General features: G+C 47.8%; 1 pseudogene; it reads right to left on the bottom strand.

The window, feature by feature from the left end:
- Nucleotides 1-5890: 5890 nt before the first annotated feature.
- LOC142461170 (tRNA wybutosine-synthesizing protein 5-like) lies at nt 5891-6650 on the bottom strand (annotated as a pseudogene).
- Between the last annotated feature and the right edge of the window lie 13665 nt (nt 6651-20315).

The raw sequence follows: 20315 nt of genomic DNA, 5'->3' as shown, positions 1-20315 counted from the left end.
CTGGCCCTGACCCACGACTGGCATCAGATGTGACAGGTCACTCTTGTCCCATTCATTGTGGCCCCACGAGGGTATATGCTCTGCCAACACCACCCCACCCCTCACTTCAAATGCAAAGTCTGGAGTAGGAGCATCTGATTGGTAGGAATGAGGTCACACGACCATGTCCAAGCCACAAAGCCGCAAAGGGCATATGGGAAAACAAAGATCCAGAGACTTTTGCTCCTAAAGTGAAAGGTGGGCATTCCCCTACAATCTGACTGAAAAGGAGCCAGACACTGAGCAGCCAAACAAACAAAAGCAGGCAAAGTCTTAGTAGCAAAGGCTTCCCGGAGGAGGGTGAGAGTCTACCTGGGCCTGGGAGGATGGACGATCAGGCGTAGGAAGGGAGGGCCGACGCAAGGTGTAGGCACTCAGGCCAGGGCAAGGCTGGCGGAAGGTGCTTACTGGATGCCAGTCACTAAGCTAAGCACTTCAGTCTCGTTGAAACCTCACAACAACCATAGAAAGCAGGGTTGTGTTATTGGAAGCATTTTTTCAGACAAGGAACCTGAGGATCACAGAGGCTATATAAACAAGCTCAAGGTCTGAACACAGGTAGTTGGATGCCTGGCTCATCATCCTCATGCTTCATCTTGAGTGTCTGCTCCTACCAGTGAATGTGGGGTTCCTTTGCTGGGAATTCGGAGGTGGTCTCTCGGATGGAATTTAAAAGGATTGTGATGTCTTCGTAATAAACTTGACCTGAGAACTCAGAGTTCACTTTTCTCCCCAAAGTGACCATTTGTCAAAAGCAACCCTATGAAAAAGATTTCCTTTCAGGTGACATGTTCTCTGACCGCAGAGAGCTGAAGCAGAAATCAATTAGCAAAAAGATATCCAGAAAATCCCTAACAGCCTGAAAATTAAATGTGGCACTTCTAAATAGCCCCGAGAGGAAATGAAAATTTGAAGACATTTTGGATTGAATGATAATGAAAATGGGACACATCAAAATTTGCAGTATGTACCTAAAGCAGTGCTTATAGGAAATGTAGTGCCTTCAAGGACATATGTTGAAAAGACGGAAGCTTGACAATCCGTGGACCCTGCTTCCATGTGTCCAGGAGCTACACGAACAAGAGCATCTAACCCAAGGAAAAAATAGCAAACCGAAGAAATGAAAATCAACAACTTCAGGAGTTGGTTACTTGAAAATAGTGATACAATTGAATAAATGCTATTTGCTGTCGGCAAGACATGAGGAAGAATGAGAAGGCACATATGCCAGATGGACCTTATTATTCAAAACCACCACCACATCATAGATACTCACAAAAGCATTAGATTGAATTTAAGGAGGGCAGAGGGACATGGGGTGCTTAAGGGGTGACAGGCGATCTAGGTTGGGGTTGAGACTGACAGTAATGGAGATGAATGATTCAGGGTGCTCTTGTAAATAACAGAAGTCTTACGTGGAGCAAATGTTTTGAGAATGGCGAGGGTAACAAATATACAAATGTGCGTCATACAATTAATGTATGTGTGGATTGTGATAAGAGCTGTATGAAACCCCGATAAGTGATTTTTTTAAAGTAAATAATAGAAGCCCAACTCAAACGGACTCAAACAAAACGGGACTTTTTTTAGTTGGCAGAGCTGAAAAGTCTGGAATGCCGGCGTTAGCCACAGTTGGCTCTGGTTGTTTAAATGATGTTGCCCGGGAAAATAGCCACAACAAATTCACTGCTGCCGAGTTGATTGTGTTGTATAGTGACCTTATAGGACTGAACAGAACTTCCTCACGGGGTTAGAATCCAAGGTTATAAACCTCTACGGAAGCAGACTGCCACCCACGGAGAGAAAAGTCGGGGGTTTCAGCTCCCAGCACATCACCGCCGGAGCGCCAGGGCTTCCACGGGCCCTTGCCGTGGCTCTCCATAGTCTTTCTCTTTCTGAACCGGCTTCATTCTCAAGCAGGCTCACCCAAGTGGAAGCCAGGTTAGCCACCAGCAACCGAAGGGGTAGGGGGTACTCACTGGCAGAGAGTGAATTCTGACTCACTGCTAGACCCGGCTGGGGGTGCCTGAGACGGGAAGCTTCACGGGGACAGCCAGCCTCATTCTCCCATGGAAGAGTCGCTGGGCTGGAACCAACAGCTCTGTGGTGAGCAACCCACCCTGGAAGTCACAGGCCCACCAGGTACCTCTCTGCTAGGAGAGGTACCCGATAGAGGAGGGCCTTTTCCTAGTGGGTCCAGGCTTTGCTCTGATTGGCAGGCCTGAGTCACACGCCCACCCCCAGTGTGTTGGGCTTGAATAGACTCAGCATGAGAAAGATGAACAATTCGAATGCAGTTGCTACAGGGCAGGCAGAAACTCAAGGGGGCACCTGCAGATGGAGTGGGAGAGCATGACTGTGTCCCAGGAGACTTATGTCACGCTGCAGGCTCGCTGGTCTCACCACCCCCCCCCCCGCCCCCTACACCCCCCACTGCAGGTCATTCTGCTACACACCCTGAAAGGGCAGCTGGGCCAAATGCATGGAAGCTCGCCTATGGACCAGCGCTGGAGAGGCCACAGACCCATTCCTGGCATGGAGTCGATCACTGGCTTCCAAGTTTCTGCCCTTCTCTGAGCTCATTGTTCTAGATAGTAAAATGAAAAGTTTAGCCAAACTAAATCCTTCTTAGGCCTGCAACCTGAGAGCCAACCCACTGACCAGTCGCCGTGGCTCCAGCCACGAGAGAACTCTGTTCCACGGGGTTTTCAATGGCTGATTTAGGGAGGAGGACCGCTAGCCTTCCTTCTGCGGTGCTGCTGGGAAGACTAGAGCCTCTCACCTTTCAGTTAGCAGATCGTTTGCACCACTCAGGAACTCCTGATGCTGAAGAGCACTTGCCTTTTCTGGTTCCCAGAGTGGGAGGAAAAAAAGAAGTAAATTCAGGAAGGAATATATTCATTTCATCCAACTTTGTCTTATCCTTCGCATCTATGTCTGTGTAAAAGCCAATCCCTAGTTGAGCACACAATTACTTGGTGACCAGTTTCTGAACTCACCGTACCATGATGTTTTGCCTAGAGTGTATATCAGTGTTATCCTCAGATGAGTGAGAAAAACAGTCTTGTGTCTGATAGGTATATTTGAATCAGGGGCATAGCTTCCTCAATTCTGCTTTACTGTGTGTATGAGTGTTTTTAATTTCTCTAAGTGGTTTCTTTAAAAAAAATAAATCCTTTTATTCGGGGCGCTTACAGCTTCTAAGTGGTTTCTGAGAAGCTGATCTATATGAATAAGAAGTCCAAACCACGCTCATGAACAACCTGTGATGTGCAGGTGACACAGCCTGGCTTGCATTCCTGACGAGGACCGGGCTGCCGCCTTCAGTCCGGGTTATGACACTGTCCAGAAAGTCCACATCTTCCCAGCTAGACCAATGGACAGGCTCGTGATAAACAGAGAGAAGACTGAAGTTGTTACGGATGTTCTTTTTCTTGGATCCAATCAACACTCATGGAAGCAGCTGTCAAGAAATTGAACAATGTACTTCCGTGGGCAGCTCTGTTGCACAAGACTTCTTTAAAGTGTTAAAGAGCAGAGACGTTACTTTGCTGAGTAGGAAGTTCCTGACCCAAGCCAGGCCCGGTATTTTCAGGGGCTTTACACACATACAACCACTGGAGAATGAAACAGGAAGCAGACAGTCTCATCTTTCTCTTGAGGAGCAGCTGGTGGACTTGAACCTCCAACTTTGCTGTTAACAGGCTAATGCTTAAGCCACATTGCCACCAGGGCTCCTTAGACATGACAGGGGGAGGGAAAATTCTCTTTGTCTACCATGAGACCAAGATAAGGGATATAGAGGGTTTTTTTTAAAGACCCAGAACAAAAAAATCATATCAATGTGAATGAAGAGGAGTGGGAAGTAGAGACCCAAAGCCCATCTGTAGACAATTGGACATCCCCTCACAGAAGGGTCACAAGGAGGAGATGAGCCAGTCAGGGTGTAGTATAGATAGCATCAATTAACCATACAACTTTCCTCTAGTGCTTTAATGCTTCCCCCCTCCCTACTATCATGACCCCAATTCTACCTCACAAATCCGGCTAAACCAGAGCATGTACACAGGTACAGATAAGAGCTGGAAACACAGGGAATCCAGGACAGATAAACCCCTCAGGAGCAAGAATGAGAGTAGTGATACAGGAAGGGAAAGGAAAGGTGCAGGAAGAAAGGGGGAACGGATCACAATGATATACATATAACCCCCTCCCTAGGGAACGGACAACAGAAAAGTGGGTGAAGGGAGTCATTGGTCAGTGTATGTAAGACATGAAAAAAAATTATAATTATTAAGAGTTCGTGAGGGAGGGTGAGGGAGGGAGGGAAAAAAATGAGGAGCTGATACCAAGGGCTCAAGTAGAAAGAAAATGTTTTGAAAATGATGATGGCAACAAATGTACAAATGTTCTTCACACAATGGATGGATGGATGGATTGTGATAAGAGTGTTACCAGCCCCCAATAAAATGATTTTTTGAAAATGGGGCCAATATTCTAAATACATAGATATTGGCTCAGTCTTGAGCATTCTGGCTCTTGGGCTTCGTGCTGCTTCATTTCACTCGCTCTTGTTAGTTGCTGTCAAATGGGCTCAGACACATGGCAGGTCCACGCACAGCAAACGTGGCCTGGCCTTGCCCGGTCCTCACGACTGTTGGTCTCCCGGAACCCTCTGTGTATGGCGCGTGCCTCCCAGTCTTGGGGCTCATCCTCAGCCCTACAGTGGACAGCATTCGGCTGTGCTCAATAGGGCTGTACGTGGGGATTTGGGGAAGTAGATCACCAGGCCTCTCTTCTTGTCTGTCTTAATCAGGAAGCTACACGGACACCTATCCTCTCTGGGAGACCTCACTGGACCTTCAAATATCGGTGGCGTACCTTCCAGCATCTAGGCAACGTGTCAGCCATCCTAGTAAGGCAAACAGACAGAGGCGGGGGTGGGGCCCTTTCACTACGGACTGCTAGCTTTTTCTCCAGAATGGCTATACCTGTGGACCCGCCCCTGAGCAAGTCCCAGCCCCCACCCGTGCTCAGTATTATACCCAGCCCTCTCGGTGTTGGCAAGCTGATGGAGAATGGCTTCTCACTGCTGTCTCACTTGGTGTCTCCGATGACGTTTGCATCTATGCATCTCCACTCCTCTCAGACATTTAGATTTTCCCTCTGTGAATTGCCAGTTCCTCTCCTTCACTCATTTCCCCATCGTGTAGTCTGTTCCTTTGCCACTGGTTTGTAGGAATTCCAGGTGTATTCTAGATACCAGTACCTTGGCAGCCTTAGATTTTGCAAACATCTTTGACGAAACAGTTTTCCATCTGAGAATGTTATCCATGGACTCAGTCACTGAACAGAACTTTTTGATGCAGTAAAAACTTTGAAAGCCAGAATCTGTGTAAGGCAGAAAGCAGAAATCTCAAATATTTTCTACTAAAAGAAAGTGACAGGGTGGCGGTAAGAATGCACTGTTAAAGGCAGAAAACCTGTGAGACTTGGAAACACAAGAGCATCCCTTGGATCACATAGGTCTTTACCGCATAAGCAATGGTGGCTTTTCTTTCTTTCTTTTAAATTTTAATCATCTTATTGGGGCTCTTACAGCTCTTATAACAATCCATCAATGTGTCAAGCACATTTGTACATATGTTGCCATCATCCTTTTCAAAACATTTCCTTTCTTTTTTTTTTTGAGTTAGTTAGTTTATTGTGCCAACCTGGCCGATAAACACATGTGGGGTTAATTGAAGGGTGGAGGGATAAATGGCTCGGTGAGCCTCGCCTTTCTAGTTCTCAGGTCTCTTGCTTTCTGATGGTCGGACCAGGGTGCAGCTGCCTTAGCCGGTTGCCTGCTTCAGCTGGCAAGGCTCACTTCCGGGAATGAACACTTGTATCTTTTAGCCTTGGAAAACAGTGGACATTTTGCCAAGTCTGGCTTATCTATATTCAGCACTTCTGATTTAGTACCTGATAAATATGAATACTGGGCATCTCAAGGACTGAATAGTGCAACACACTTTTTTCCTGCCACTTGTCTTAAGAAGTTATCCATAATATCATGAGTCCAGAGTTGTAATCCCCGTGAGCTAACATGAAAAACACTTGAAAAGAACAGCTCCTCTCTGAAGAAGTCTGGGAATTTAATATCTCCTTCTAATCAAGGAAATTGCCTTCCGATGTCTGCAATATCCTTTCTAGGATCTTCCCCAATTGAACGTAAGTAGTACTCCTCATCCTCTGAAATAAAGACTTCTTTATGCTTTTCTTCTGCTGTCTCTGGACCAATTTGCTCAAAGGTAATGTTTAATGAAATCCATCTTGACCTCTGTCGTCCTTCCTACTCAGCTTAGGGAGTCCACTGTCCATCTGCTTGTACATGGCGCCAAATCAATTCCTTCCAACACAAGTGGTTTTCTCGACCACAGGCAAGAGGCCGGAGGGTCTCGTTGTGATACGGCTGTATGCTCGCTTGCGGTTCTCCTGGTCACTGTCCGGCGGGGCTGCCGGGCTCCGGCTTTCTGGTGCGGCCGAAGGGAAGCCACTGTTGGCTGGACTCTGCTGTTTCTGCCTTTGCCACCTGGGCTCGGGAGTGGCCCCGTTTGTTTGCGGAGCATGGGCTGAGGCGTCCTCGACGCTCCCTGCTCAGGGCCCTGCTCAACATTTTCTCTCTACTTGAGCCCTTGGTATCCTCATTTTTCCTCCTCCTTCCCCCACCCTCAAGAACCCTTAATAAATTATAAATTATTATTATTTTCATATCTTACACGTCCGCTGTCTCCCTTCACCCATGTTTCTGTTGCTCATCACCCTGGGCAGGAAGGTTATATGTTGATCCAGAATATGCCCAGAATTGTGATCAGTTCCCCTTTTCTCCCCCCATCTCCCCGCTACCCTTATGGTATGACTACTCCCATTACTGTTCCTGAGGGGTTTATCTGTCCTGGATTCTGTGTGCTCTTATCTGTACCTGTGTACATGTTCTGGTCTAGCCAGATTTATAAGGTAGAACTGGAATCATGATAGTGGGGGGCAGCAGGGAGTATTAAAGAACTAGAGGAATGTTGCATGTTTCATCGGTGGCATACTGCACTCAGGCTGGCTCGTCCCTTCCTGTGACCCTTCTGTGAGGGATATCCAACTGTCTACAGATGGGCTTTGAGTCTCCACTCTGCCTCCCGCCCCATTCCCATCAATATGATTGTTTGTTTTGGGTATTTTGATACCTGATCCTGTTGACACCTTGTGATCACACAGGCTGGTGTGCTTCTTCCATGTGGGCTTTGTTGCTACCCTGATAAAAGGCCGCTTGGTTATCTTTAAGCTTTTAAGACCCCAGATGCTATATCTTTTGATAGCCTGGCACCATCAGCTTTCTTCACCACATTTGCTTATGCACGCGCTTTGTCTTCAGCGATTGTGTTGGGAGAGTGAGCATCATGGAATGCTAGTTTAGTAGAATAAAGGGTTCTTGCACTGGGGGAGTACTTGAGTGGAGTTGGCCATGATTTTTAAAACTAGGAGCTCTGGTGATGTAGTGGGTTATGTGTAGTGCTGCTAACTGAAAGGTCAGGAGTTCAAACCCACCAGCTGCCCTGTGGGAGAAAGACAAGGCTTTCTGCTCCTTTAAAGAGTTACAGGCTCAGAAACCCATGGAGGCAACTCTATGCTGTCTTATCTGATTCGATGGCAATGACTTGTGTCATCTTGACGTACACAGGTGAAATGATCCTGCAATCTTCTTTCCTTGTTTTATATTTCCAGTTTTGAGAGAAAGGATCCACCATCTCACAAGGTGAGCTGGACAGCATTTCCTTCCTCTGTCTGTGCCTGCTTTTGAGTTGGGCCCATTGATATTCGGAGGCAGCGCACCCCCAGAGAAGTTAGTTACACTTTCTTCCCAATGTTTTTATTGCAGTGAGAATGTACACCACACAATTCCTGCAGGTACAATTCCGTGACCTGCTGCCATTCTCCACATCCTGCGCAACTATCCACCCCCATCGACTTCACCTCAACTCCCTCGAAGCACAAACTCCCCTCAAGTGAGATGAGAGCCCACATCCTGAAAAGACACCCCGTGGAGATGTCATCTCAGCAAGTTGTTGGTTGACAGATGTTCTCCGGGCATTTCGGTCGGTCTTGGGTTCGAGTCCTGGCTTTGCCACGGACTTGGCCTCTCTGACCACCAGCTTCCTCCTCCAAAGGCTGGGCGCCTGCACTCAGACCACCTGGAGAGGCGCTGGAGCCCCGGCAACCGAGGCCTCTGAGCTCCTCAGACATCTTGGGGATGAGGTCAAGTTGCAAGGCCACAAACGGAACCTAGTGAAGAAGCACTGTCCACAGAGGCCAGCACGTCCACGGGGTGGTAGCCTCGTGTGGACCTTGATGCCGGGGACAACAGGCTCTGGAGGACAGGTTGCCTGGGAAACTGTCAGGACAGAGAAGGGCCTGGGAGAAGGAGGAGGGGGCAGGGAAGGCAGCCTCCCCATCTGCGGGTAGAGACTCAAGTGTCACACTGGGGGAAAGGAGAACTAGGGGTCAGCTTGGATCCCCCCTGTTGGTGAGCCTGGGACTCTGCGGGGAGGCTCCCCTGGGCCCTGCCTCTCCTGCGCCCTTGACTGCTCACGCCTCCCTCTCCCTCCAGCCCTCCCTGGGTCCCAGCTCCCTGCTGCTTACTCTGCTCTCCATCCACCCACCAGTCCACAAAGCCCTCCTGGTGCATTCACTCTCCACTCAGGCCAAACTGTCCTTTCGATCACAGCACATCAGCCTCTTCCCAACTTAACGGAAGCTAAGCAACTTGCCAGGGAGTCCTCCCCTGTGCTCCACAGGTGCTCGCTGCCGATTTTCCGGAAGCAGACAGACCATCAAGCCTTCCTTCTGAGGTGTCTCTGTGAGGACTGATTTGCTGCCAAGCCCGGTTACTGCCTGGGCGTGCGACTTTGGGTGTCCCAAGTGCTTCCCTGGGTGGACATCCACTGTCCCCTGCCGGTCCGTTTGCTGTCAAGCCTGAGCCAGGCCCAGGCCCAGGTGTGTGAGCCAGAGCTGCCCTCGCAGGAGCTGTGAGCACTCACCAGTGTCACCTAATGGCAGGATCTTCAGGGCGACTTTACACAGTAGCTTTCCTTGTTAAGCTCCTTTCACAGACTTGAAGCTGAGGCTCTGGGATGCGAAGCCATTGAGCTAAGGGGTAGAGGCCGTTTTGTGTCCAGTGCAATCGGTAATCCAAATCAACGCCACTTTCCAGGCACGATCTCCTTAAAACTGCTTTTCTCCGTGGATCTGTGTCGCAGCCGCAAGGCCCCACCCCACCCCACCCCCGCACACAGACATGCTGAAGTCCTGACGCCCATGGTTGCTGTTGCTCCGCCTGTCGAGGCCCTGCCAAGTCGTCGCAACCCTTGGCACCACCACACGCACGCACGCACGCACACAGCACAGCCTGGTCCGGTGCCATCTTCAGAGTGGACTTCGTGGCTCGGCCCACTGCTGCAGCCACTGTGTCAACCCACCTTCCTCTTGGTCAATGGCCTCCTACCTTAGCCAGCAGGGCATCCTTTCCCAGGAAGGCCCTGGTCTCTCCTGATAACATGTCCAAAGCACCTGAGACAAATTCCCACCACCCTCGCTTCGCAAGAGCAGGCTGCCTGTACTTCTTCCAAGACAGACCTGTTTGTTCTTCTGGCCGTCTGTGGTCTTGTTGATGTTCTGCAGCACCATCATTCAGATGGGTCGGTTCTTAGATGCTCTTCCCACCCCCTGGTATCCCCGAATGGAAATGTGTATGGAAATTGGGTCTTTGGGAATGCGATGTCATTAAAAGGAGGTCTTTCGGAGAAAAGGTGAAGGGACCCAGGCACGCTGGGAGAGCGACCGGGACCCAGCGGAAGCAGAGATTGGAGCGACGTGTCTACAGGCCTCCATCAGAGAGAGCAGGGTGTACTCACACCTTGGCTCAGGATGCTGAGGGGATACACGGCTGTCGTGCGGGGCCCTCACATTTGTGATGATTAGGTTCAGCGGGCAGCTCTGGGAAATGAACACACCTTCTCTTCAATGTCCCACCGCCTGGAATAGTCCCCGCTGCTCCCTCACCTCCACAGGCCCTGCCACAGGCACACCTGCATGACCTGCCTTCTCCTGAGCCTGACTCGTGCTGCAGAGCATGATGGGGCTTCGTCGGTTGTCGAAGGCTGTGACCTTTCATGCTGAGGCCTTTCTTCCGCGGGACCTCTGGGTGGCTTCAAATCTCCAGCCTTTCAGTTAGCAGCCAAATGCTTAACTGTTGGCACCACTGAAGGACGCCTCACACTGCCCAGAAAACAGCAAGACCCCAGCACCGCATCCTTCCTCAGCGTCCTCCTGACGGCTGCCAGGCCTGCCCCCAAATCCTCAGCAGGCATTCCTCGCTGCCAGCACATTTGACCCCATCCTCTCAGCCAGACCCTGTTCCTGGGACATTCAGAATGCTTGCCTCTTTCTCACCTTACAAACTAAGCGAGCACACCCCACCCCTCCCCTGCATCTAGCTACCCTTCTGTTTTTGCTCACAGCAAAACTTCCGGGGGAGCTGTCTCCCCTCACCGCCTCCTCTCCTGCACATTCCTCAGCCCAGGGGTGGCCCGGCATCCCACCGCAGCACCCAAGCTCACCCATGGCGTCCTGTTCTCAAACCCACCGACACCAGACTTCAGACCTCTGCCTTCTCTCGGTAACTCTGAGCACCTCCGGGGCTATCCTTTCCTTCTGGAAACACCCCCTCCTCGTGGCCTGTGGCTCTCGCCCACCTCTGGGTCTGCCCTTCTCTGCTTCCTTTGATGAGCCCTCATCATTTATCTGGTGGCGCAGTGGTTCCATGTTGGGCTGCTAACGGCAAGGTCAGCAGTCTGAAACCATCAGCTGCTCCTTGGGAGAAACACGGGACTTTCTACTCCTGAAACCCATAGCGGTAGTTCTACCCTGTCCTATAGGGTGGCCATGCCTCAGTGTCCATTGGAAGGCAGTGAGTCTGGTTTGGGGGTTTTGTCACTTATCTGGCCACCATGGGGGGGCTGCTCCCCATCACTTGCCCTAGCTCCTCCTCCCCTTCCAGCCTGCTTGCTCTGCATGAGCCGCTGGGATGCCCAACTGTGGGCGGTGCTGTGGGGACTCAAATTCTGCCCCGCCCTGCCCCCACCCCCAGGAGGTGACCACAACTGGGCTTGCTTAGCAGCCCCAGGACAGCAAGAGCACATAGTGGGCTCGGTACAATTCGGGAAGGATGGAGTGAGTGCCCCGGCCAAGGCAAACCACCCCAAAAAGATGCACCTGCGTCTTCAGTCCTCTCCCCCCTCCACGCCTACCCCTCATTCCTGAAGAACCTTTCCTTCCTTGTTATAGAAGAAAGCCATGCTCTTGCAGAAACTTCAGAACACAGAGAGAAACAAAAGGAGAAAAGTGTCATCCTGCAGCTTCTGTTTTGGAAAAGAATTTCTACCCAGAACAGTGTAACACAGACAACAGGTACAAACGAGTGGCGGCAGCATTGTGTTTCCTGCTCTCCTGGCCAAGAGCCGGGGTTCTCAGCAAACCTGCTGCATCAGATTCACCTACGAAGCTTTGTAGGAGACAGATGGCCAAGCCCCACCACCAGTAGATTCTGATTCAACGAGACTTAGGTGGGTCCCGGGAATGGCCACTTCTTTACCATTCCTTGGAGATTGTGATACACATGTCAGGGTTGGCTACCACAGGCTTAGCTTCTGCTCTATTTGGGCTCCACAGTCCGTTTGTCATCCTGTCCTGAATGATGCTGTAATATGGGAAACTCCAACAGTGGGATTTCAAATACCTGCGGGGTTCCTGTGGTGGACGTGTTCAGTGGAGCTACTAGGCTAAGGAAGCAAGCCTTGGAGAGCGACCCCTAAAATACAGCCAATGGAAGCCTTCCCCTATGGATCTGAGCAGAATATTACCCCAGACAGGGCTGAAAGATGAGCCCTGCCCTGCTCAGGAAAAATGCCGCAGAAACTGTTGTGATGTTGAACATAGCTTACAAGGACAGCGCTATGGGCAAACCTCAAGTGTACGAGTGGTTTTCTCATTTCAAAAAAGGTGAAATGTTGATTGATGACAAACCTCACTCTGGATGTCCGTCACCTTCCCTAACGGATGAAAATGTCAACTCGTAGTGCATTTGGTCAGACTGTTCATCCAGCTTCTATTACAGGTTCTGAAAAGATTGCATAACAGTGTGTGGGGACAAAAAAGTCCTGATTTGTGGCAGAGAGGGACTGGTTTTGCCACCACGACAATGCACCTGCTCACGCAGCCATCTCAGTGCACCACTTTTTGGCAAACAAACAAGCATACTTCTCCTGCCCCACGCACCTTAATCACCTGACCTTGCTCTATGCAACTTCTTTTTGTTTCTGAGAATGAAGAAGGACATGAAAGGAAAGTCACATTCTCCAACTGCTGTTCCTTCTTTGTTTCCAACTTTCTCATTCCAATTGCCAATAATAATCAATTGCCAACAATCATCAGTTGATTGCATGTTTGATCAATTGCAGACTGAAGACATTGGAAGAAGTCTTCAATGTCTTCAATACTAACTTTAGTGATTGGTACATAGATTTGAATAATCATTGTATTAGCTGAATTTCCATGTATGCATATGGATATCATCCTATCAAAAACAGTACAACAGACATTGTACTCCAAGACAAATCTTGAAATGTTCTTTTGACAATGAACTTGATGCTATTTCTCTTTCATTTGTCCAATTCCAGCATATAAACCAAATTATCATCTGATTCAAATGGTCCATAACAGTCCCTTAAGCTCAAGGGTGCCTAAGATATCAATCTTTATACATGACATTTCATTTTTAATGACTTCCAATTTTCCTAGATTTGTACATTATACATTCCAAGTTCTGATTATTACCATATGTACTCGAGTATATACCAACCTGAATATCAGCCGAAACACCTAATTTTACCACAAAAACTGCATTAAAAATGTGCTGAAAGACTCGGCTTATTCAGGAGTATATACAGCAATGGGTGCTTACAGCTGCTGTTTTTAATTTTGAGATTTTAGTGACTAATTCCTCCGAAGTGGACAGCTTATTCCTTCTTTGTTGTCTATTCGTCTCTGCTGAAACCTGTTCCCCTCGGGGCACCCTGCTGGCATTTGAAATGCTGGTGACACCGCCTCCAGCATGGTAGCTACACGTAAGCCACCACAGGATGACAAACGGATAAACAGGCTAGTGTGATCCTACAAGCGCATTTATAGCATTAAATTCTGAGTGGTTAGCATTGGGCTGCTAACTGCAAGCTCTGAAGTTTGCAAACACCAGCACTTCTCAGGAGAAAAACAGGGCTCACCACTCCGGTAAAGAGCCCCGGAAACCCATATAGGCTGTCCTACCCTGCCCTATAGGGTCACTCTGAGTTGGCATTTATTCAATGACAGTGAGCCTTAGAAATTGAGCAAATGGCCACAGAGTTTCATCCCCGGCATCTGGACATTTCTCCCACCCCCAGCCTTTCCCAGGACCTGGCCAGGGCGTCCCCAGCTAGCTAGTGTGAACATTGACCCGCAAAGGTCACCCCACAGACCACACTCCCAAGTGCTCACCTCGGTTTACCACTAGGGGTCAGGCGTGCTCTATGTCTGTCTGCTGCAGAGAGGGTGAGATGGGGTCATTGGCAGAGCTTGAAAAAGAATCTCAGACCTGGCCCAGGAGAAAGGAGAGGAAGAAGGGAGGGAGGGAAGGAGAGGCAGGGGAGGGACCACTACGGTTGCCTAGCTATGGCGTCCTAAGCAATCAGCTCTCTGTAGATCTAGGGAGGTTTCTCCATTGTTTTTCCTCCCCAGTCTCCCTTCTCTTACTTTATCTCCTCCTCCTCCTCTTCCTCATTCATTCGTTCATTCATTTACTCAATAAGCAATTTTAAAACGCCATCGAGGAATAATTTGTCACCCTGTATTGGCTTGCACGTAGCTGTGATGCCGTCTTTCCCACACCAGCAGTGGCAGCCCTGGTGAAAGACTTCAGCAGAGCGTGCTGCCCACGAACAGATGAGGAAGATGACCCGGGTGGCGTGCCTCTGAGGGACTGCCACAGAAAGACCCATGAATGAACGTGGAGCATTGTCTGACGTGGGGTTGGAAGCTGAGGCCCTCCGATTGGAAGGCAGAGAAGGAAGAGGTGCCCCCTCAAAGTCGAGTTGCCCTTCAATGAAAGGCACGGTGGAGCCAAGCTTGCAGGACCTTTGTTTGCTGCTGAGGCACGACTCAACGGGAGAAGCCGACGGTCACCATCACCTTTCTTCACCACACTTGCTTATGCACCCATTTCTTTCTTCAGGGATCACGTCAGAAAGGTGAGCATCACAAGATGCCAGGTTATTAGAATAGGGTGTTCTTGCGTTGAGGGAGGACTTGAGTGGAGGCCCGATGTCCATCCCCTACCTTGATCCTAAACATATGTGTACATAGACCTATAGTCCTATCATTATATATAGGTATTTACATGTATACATGCCTGTGTTTAGACCTCTATAAATGTCTTTTGCCTCCCAATTCTTTCCTCTATATCATTTTACTTTCCTCCTGTCCCACTATCATGTTCAACCTTAATTCGGCTCTCAGTAATTCCTCTCGGCTACATTGCACTTGATCAAACCCCACTAGGCATTCTACACTCTCCTCACCATCAATTTTAGATCTCTTGTTGTTCCCCTGTCCCTGGGTTTGTTAGCTCCCCTCTCCCTTTCCCCCACTTCCCCTTCTCCCCTGCCCCCCCTCCCCCCGGAACCATTGGCCCCATTGTCTTTTCAGGATTATTTATCTCGCCTATCTAATATAGTTAGACATGAGAAAAAGAAGAAGAAAAAGAAAGGGGGGGCTATAAATAAATAATTCTAGGTCTGGCTGCATGTTTTCTGACCAAGTGTGATGAGGTGCCAAGCCCTCCCCTCGAGTCTATTTTGGGGATTCCTCAGGGAGTTCGGTGCTTTGCTCCCCTTGCTGCTCTGTTACGCTCCCTTCATACACTCATCATACTTTGGATACAACACTCCATTTTCACTCCCTTGCATTTGCTACTTCAATAAACAAACAGAACGTAAAGACAGAGTCCCAAACAGACAGGGGGCGACACGCTGTCATGTGTTTCAGCTTTGTGTTAGGCCCCGAATCCCCACGAGATAGGATGAGTGAATTACGCTGTTCCTGGAAGTGTTCAAGACATAAGAATATTGTCAGGGCAATTTCTATAAGCTCAAGGAAAGGATTTTTCAAAGATGAATATAATATGTTCAGAGAACTCACCTGTTTCTAATCTATCAAACAATAATTATTGTCCAATTTGCCTACTTCTAAAGGCATGGGATCCTACTTCTGCAGTGCAAAGATGGCCAAGGAGAAATCACACGGCCGCTGAGAAACGCGAAGTGTATTGCCCAGTGAGGGCAATATGGAACTACTTGAAGGTCTTGTTCGTTTTCCTTGGGCATCATTTAGCAGTTTTTCATTACTGTGTTAACACTCTTCTTAATAACATAATCTACTTACCAATTGAACTGTTTCACCAAGCTGATGAAGCACTGCACCGTGCCAGGAAATTTGGAAGACAGCTACTTGACCAACTGACTGGTAGGATCCATATTTGTACCCTTTCCCAAGAAAGATGACCCCACGGGATGTGCAGATTCTGGAACAATATCACTGAAATCGCACACAAGTAAAGGTTTGCTTATGAGCACCCAACAGTTGAGGCAATGCACTGACAGGGTGCTGCCAGAGGGTCAGAAGAGGACGTGGAGCAAGGGCTATCCTTGCCGGCGTCAGATGGACATTTTCTTAGCTGAAAGCAGGCATGATTGGAAAAATGTTTGCTTGTGTTTTATTGACTATGCCGAGGCATTTGACTGTGTGGATCATCACTGTGAATAATCTTCAGAAGCAAGAGCACTCCAGAACACCTCACTGTGTTCACTCAGAGTGAGTGTACGGATCAGGAAGTAGCGGGGGGATGCTCCATGGTTTAAAATCAGGAAAGGTGTGCAACAGGGCGTATCCTCTCGCTGTACTTCTTCCATCTCCGAGCTGGCTGAATGATATGAAGAAGAACGCGGCATCAGAATTGGAGGAGGGCTTATTAACCACCTTCAAAATGCAGGTGACAAACCTTGCTTGCTGAAGGTTAGAAGGACCTGAAGCACTTGCTGATGAAGCTCCAGGACTGCAGCCTTCCATATGGATGGCAACTTAATGTAAAGAGACCCAAATCCTCACAGCTAACATCATGATCAATGGAGACAAGGTTGAAGTTGACAAGGAATTCATCTTGCTTGGATCCCCCCTCTCTGCTCGTGGAAGCAGCAGTCCAGAGATCAAAGGAAGCATTGGGGGCACGTCTGCTGCGCAAGCCCTCTTGAAGGTGCTGAAGAACGAGGATGACACTGTGATCAGTCAAGATGTCACTGATGCCCGCCATGGCACTTCCAACCACCTCATTGCATGTGAGAGTTGGACATTGACTAAGGAAGACCAAAGAAGAACTACGGTGCTGGTGAAGAATATGGGAAGGACCAGGGCTGCCAAAGGAACAAACAGATCTGTCTTGGAAGAAGTGCAACCAGAAGCTCCTTGCAGGCAAGGATGGTCAGACTTCATCTGGATATATTCTGGATACAAGTCGCTTTTCAGATATACATTCTGGATATATTCTGGATACAAGTCATTTCAAATATATGATGGGGGGGCAGCCTCCCCACAACTGAATGGGTTGAAGGGGTGGTTGTGTAATGGAGGGGTCAATTAAAGAGATATGAAACAAGATCAGGCATGCAAGGGGTCACCTCTCAGCTTTAACTTCAGGAGCCACGTCGGAGCAGAGAGATAGTGTGGGGCAAGCTCACGAGCTTATATAATCCTGGGCACGCAGGCCACAGTAAACACGTACGTAACAGGAAGGGGTTGTACACTAGGCATACACATAACAGGACGGGATGAGCTAGGGGTGCACATGCCATAGGAAGGGGTTGTGGTCGGAGCACACATGTGACAGGAAGGCAGATGGCAGCCTAGCCCTGATTTGGCTTGACCTCAGAAGTCTTTGCGCTCTTCTCCTGAACAATCCAGGATCCTTATCAGAAGGGAGTGGGCCCTCCTCAGGTGGGACAGCTAATAGGGCCTGGTTGCTGTTGCTGGCAGTAGCTTTTAGGCAGACGGCCTTCAGGCAGTTGACCTTCAAGCTTTTATATAGTAGCAGCCGTGTGTTTGCAAACAGCACCTTTAACTTGGCATTACTATGGAGGGACACCTGGAGAATAACTTTTACTTAGGAGAATGTGAGTGGGACTCCTCTCCAACCCAGGAAGGTAAAGGTTTCCTTGGCCTCCCAGACTCCTGAACGTGTGACTGTTGCGCTTTTGCCCGCATGTGCTTTCTTCCCGGTCAGTTTCCCACGGTATGACTGTCAACCACCTCTCCCAGTCTGTAGGCTCCTTTGCTTTCTTGAGAATGTTCTTTGAAATACCTAGTAAGTTTTTAATTTGGATGAAGTTCAATTTATCAGTATCTTTGTCATTTTACTTTTTGTGTCCTATGTAAGATGCCATTATTTAATGCCCGTTCACAGCAGTTTCTAAGACTTGGATCATTTCTGATCTCACCTCTGGGTCTGTTCCGGTTTGAGCGATGTTGTGTTTCCATCGGTGAGAGGGAAGGCTCGAACGTCGGTATGTTGGATGTGAGTATCCAGCTGTAGCCGCATCAGTGATTGAAAAGACTTCCTTCCTCCTTGAACTGTGCTGGCACCCTTGTTAAAAATCAATTGGCAATAAAGGCAAGGGTTTATTTCTGGCCTCTCAATTCTTTTTTGCCAGTCTATCTATCTAACTTCATGCCAGTCCCCATGCTGTCTTGAATATTGTAGCTCTGGAATAAATTCAGAAACTAGAAAGGTTGAATCCTCTGACGTTGTTCTTTTTTAAAAATTGCTTTGTTCTCTGATATTTCTGAGTGAATTTTAGGATCTGCTTTTCAATTTATTGGGGGGAAATGGCAGCTGGGAGTGTGATAAGGATTGGATTAAATCTGTAAGGTAGATCAATTTGGGGAAGGACCGACGTCTTAACAATTTTTGACTTCCAATCAAGAACATGGGCTGTCTTCCTACTTATCTAGGTCTTCATTTATTTCTTTCAATGATGTTTTATAGTTTTCAGCATACAAGTCGTGTACTTCTTTGGGTAAGTTTATTTCTGTGTATTTTATTCTTTTTGCTGCCACTGTACACAGAACTGTACGTTTATTTTTCGATTATTCACTGCTACTGTGTAGAAATACAATTATTTTTTAAATTGACCTTTTATCCCACGACACTACTGGACTTATTTATTACCGTTAATGAACATTTTCTGTGGATTCCTCGGGGTTTTCTTTAGCATTTGCAAATAGAGATCGTTTTACTTTTTCTTTTCCAATCTAGGTGCCTTTTGTTTCTTTCTCTTGCCTAATTTTTCTGGCTGAAGCCTCCAGTAAATGTTCAACCTTCGCAGTAAGAGTAGTTCTCTTTATCTTGTTCCTGGTCTTAGAGGGGAAATCATCAGATCTTTGCCATTTCTTATGATGTCAGCTGAGGGTTTTTCATGGGTGACCTCTATCAGATTGAAGAAGTGCCTGTCTATTCATGGATGACTGTTCATGTTATTATCATGAAGCAGTGTTGGATTCTTATCAAATGCTTACAAAATGTTTGTGGTTGCTGTGAACTGGGTGAAGCTTCCGTGTCTGTTGAGCTCCCTGGGTAGGTTTTACCTTTTCTTCTGCAGGTTCACTGATGATCTGTTGGATAGGTTTTGAATTCTTGGCCTAAATCTCACTTGGTCACTGGGCTTAAACCTTTTTATTCTTTAATAGTTTTATTGGCCCTTCAACCACATGTCACACAATTCAGTAATTCAATCATATCAAGAAGAGTGGTACCATTGTCAACATTCATCCTTTTTGTACATTACTGAATTTGGTTTGCTACTTGCTTTTGTTTTTAATTTGCTTGCAATTTTTTTCTTGAAGATAAGCTTTATTTTTAGAATAGTTTTAGATTTCCAGAAAAAATGTAACTAGCACCCAGAGTCCCCAGACAAACTCTTTAGTCGCTTTTCTCTCTTATTATTAACATAAGTAGCGAGAAACATTTGTTACCGTTAATGAACCTATATAGGAACATTTGTTGCATCTAATGAACCTATATCGATACATTAGTGTTAATGAGAGTCTATCGCTTATCCAGATTTCCTCAGCAGTTTTCACCTAGTGTCCTTTTTTTCCCCATTCCAGGATCCCATCGCAGATACTGCATCACATGTAGCTCTCATGTCTCCTTAGACATTTCTTGGTTGTGACCGTTTCTCAGACTTTCCTTTTTTTTTTCTTTTAATTATGTTGACCATTTTGAAGAGAACTAGTCAGATAATTTGTAGAATATCGTTCAGCAGGGAGTGACCAAGACAGACATGGCTCCTACTCTTCTGAGTGTCAAGGTCAACAATAGACTTAGATAATAAATGAGTAACAAATTTATGCCAGGAGCGGAATGATCAATAATTACCTAACACTCTTTGATGTTTTCGAATGCTCGGTTTATTCACTGCAAGCACACATCCAACAATCTAATAATCGCATTAGGTAAGAAGTATAAGGGCTAATATCAAAATATAAGGGTGACACACTACACACATTATTATATCAGTATCATAGTCCCAATAAGCATTGCCTTCATCAGTGTACTCACCCGGGCAGAGTTGGAAAGAGCAGGAGTTGATGTCTCCTTGGTTCCTAGCTCTCTGAAAGCTCGCTGAAAACCTCTCCCGGGTTCCCCACCCACCCACCCTGGGTTCAGCTGGCTGTTTGACATCATTCTGGAAATGCCGCAGCCTTTGGCCAAGTCTTATTGGGGTTCCCCAGACTCTCTGGGGTGGCTCTTCAGACCATCTGTTCGATCTTGGCAGAGACCCAACATTCAGGCTGGGTCATATACTGCTTTCTCCTTACTTCCGTTTCTCTTTCAAAATGGACTCCCTTGTGTCCACGTCTTGCAGGAAGGTCTATGATGCTCTCCTCATCAATACATTAACAACACAAGTTCAGGAACATGTGAAGTTCCTCTGAGAGAGTGGTGGAGCTGCCTTCTCAAAGGGGGTGGAGAGAGCCCCTCTGGGGAGGTGACACCGGTAGAAGACATGTCTGGCAAGAAGGAGCTGTCACCACATTTAGCC

Source organism: Tenrec ecaudatus, chromosome 1 (genome assembly GCF_050624435.1).
Source record: "Tenrec ecaudatus isolate mTenEca1 chromosome 1, mTenEca1.hap1, whole genome shotgun sequence".
Lineage (NCBI taxonomy): Eukaryota > Metazoa > Chordata > Mammalia > Afrosoricida > Tenrecidae > Tenrec > Tenrec ecaudatus.
Note: the sequence above shows the minus strand (reverse complement) of the source record. Positions and strands in the feature narration are given on the sequence as shown.